This window comes from Brassica oleracea, unplaced genomic scaffold (assembly GCF_000695525.1).
Source record: "Brassica oleracea var. oleracea cultivar TO1000 unplaced genomic scaffold, BOL UnpScaffold02213, whole genome shotgun sequence".
Taxonomy (NCBI): domain Eukaryota; kingdom Viridiplantae; phylum Streptophyta; class Magnoliopsida; order Brassicales; family Brassicaceae; genus Brassica; species Brassica oleracea.
In genome coordinates, this window is record NW_013618743.1 from 1 (window position 1) to 2,242 (window position 2,242).

At 36.6% G+C, this 2,242-nt stretch overlaps 1 pseudogene; it reads right to left on the minus strand.

Annotated features, from left to right (window-relative positions):
• Nucleotides 1-283: 283 nt before the first annotated feature.
• LOC106321628 lies at nucleotides 284-1,869 on the minus strand (annotated as a pseudogene).
• Between the last annotated feature and the right edge of the window lie 373 nt (nucleotides 1,870-2,242).

Below are 2,242 nucleotides of genomic sequence, written 5' to 3' on the forward strand. Positions count from 1 at the left end.
TTCTTTTGTGATTTTGTAGTGATCTATAACGAAAGAATAAATGATACGTGTTTTATAAAAAGCAGAAGACAAATCATCTATCACATAATTTACTTAACTGCAACGATTTTGTGGTTTAATTTACTAAAATTCATTATAAAGCGATTTCATAGAAATAATGCCCTATACAATATATATAATTGCATTTTAGAAATTATTAAAAAAATCAGGTCAATTACTTAGCTAATCCACTCGCCCGACCCTAGTAAATATATATATAAAACCAAAAAGATACTTCTTCTTGTTATAAGTTTCTCTTCCCCATGACCAATGTCTCTGCTTAGCAGACAGGGCAAACGTTCTTCACAATCAGTCATTCTCCAAGCATTCTGCATGATACTCGTGCCCATAATCCAAAGTTGCAATCTTTTCTTCCTTCTTGAAGCTTTCCAGTAATACATAAACATTGAGAGAAGCCTTCTAAATGCTTTCATCTTTGGATATATCTCTTTAACCTGACATATAATGCAAGGTTTAGTCTCTCTATCAATAGTTTGTGCAAGGTTGGTTCCAAAACATGTTATTGTTTTCAGATGATTCTTTACATCTTCCTCTGGCAAATCAGTGTTTACTGTTCCTATTCGCTCGCTCAACGCAAGAAGCTCTTGTTCAAAGCCATGGATTTTCAAATCAGACTTAACAAAAATACACCTAACCATGATCACAAAAAACTACATTGTCGACTTGAGAGTCCACAATGCAACTTTCAGCTGCTTAATAGTAATATGATTGGCTGACCTCGTAAGACATTTTTTCAATGTTTAATCGCATATCTCGATGATGATCAATGTGATTATGCACATAACCACCAAGGAAGTCTCCAAACTCAAATATTGCAACTTCCTAAACACATTGCGTGAACCAAAAGACACAGAATATTGAGCAAAACCAAGAATGAAGAAGATGGGAAAGAACAATCAAGGCAAGATAGCTACATCATCAGGCATCACTCTAAGACGAGGAACTCCTCCAAGGTGTTGTCTAAGAGTTTCTAAAGGTACTGAATCATCTCGCTGATGATTCTGGTATATCATACACCCAGTTGGTTGAACTGGACCCATCTCTGAACTCAAGGGACCGCGCTACTGATTGTGTTCACAGTAGGACCTCTGTATAAGGGAGGAGAAGAAGCCTTAGGAGGGAACAATATGGCGCTCTGACCTCTCACTCCTTGTACAAGAGGATGATGATGACTATAATAATGGTTCCTTGGATTTAACTGAGAAGGATTCATGAATGGTGCAGGGTTTCTACTACTAGACTCTAGAACCAGCGACAATGTTACTACCTAAAAGACCATTCAAAGATAGATGAATAAGATTACAAAGTCCAAAACACTTTCAAAAGAGATCATCGGTTAGTACGTACGTAAGGTGTGAGAGGCCAAAAGGAAGGTGAACCATCAGATCTACCATGGTGTTGTTGGTCATACCAGATTGAGCCAGGAGGTGGGAAAGGATGATGACCAGCATAGTTCCCTTAAATAAATCTGTTTGGAAGATGAGGAGGAGGAATAACAGCTCTTGGTATGTTCCTTGTGCCTCCAAAAGTACTCAAAACTGAGGATTCATGTGTATTCCTTATGTGCTTTTCTTTTATAAGTTCACCATGTGTGATCCAAAAATGATCAGAACTTACTCCGTGGCTGCTTGAAGATGGTAACTGACTTGGTGGCTTAGCTTGAAATGCAACATAGGGAACATAGTAATTGGTAGGATGATATTGATGGTACTGAGGAAGACCATAGAACATTGATGTGTTGTCATAAGTTGGGTCTTGAAGAAGATAATGATCATCAACTAAATTAGGAACGTTTAACTGCAACCACATCAACCAGTTGTTGCTGTGTAAAGCTGCCTAAAGGAGAATGGTGCTGTTTCTCCATTTCTAAACCGACCACTGTTTTGTTTCTTTGTCTAGTTTCACTTAATGCATAAGCTCTCTGATAGGTTTTTGATTTATTAGGAAAAAAAAACATCAGTAACAACGTAATGATGACACATCCAAGTATAAAACCGAGTGAGAAACTGAACATTTCTTAACTTCAATAGAGCCAATCAATTATTACTTACACCTTCTCAAGCTGATACTAAAAACTAAGATATTTATATATTCTGGTTTGTGAATCTAATAATTTATCTCATTCAAATTACCGTAAGGAATGAATTACTTTCTCAAATAAGATGTTCAGTTGTAGTACTTA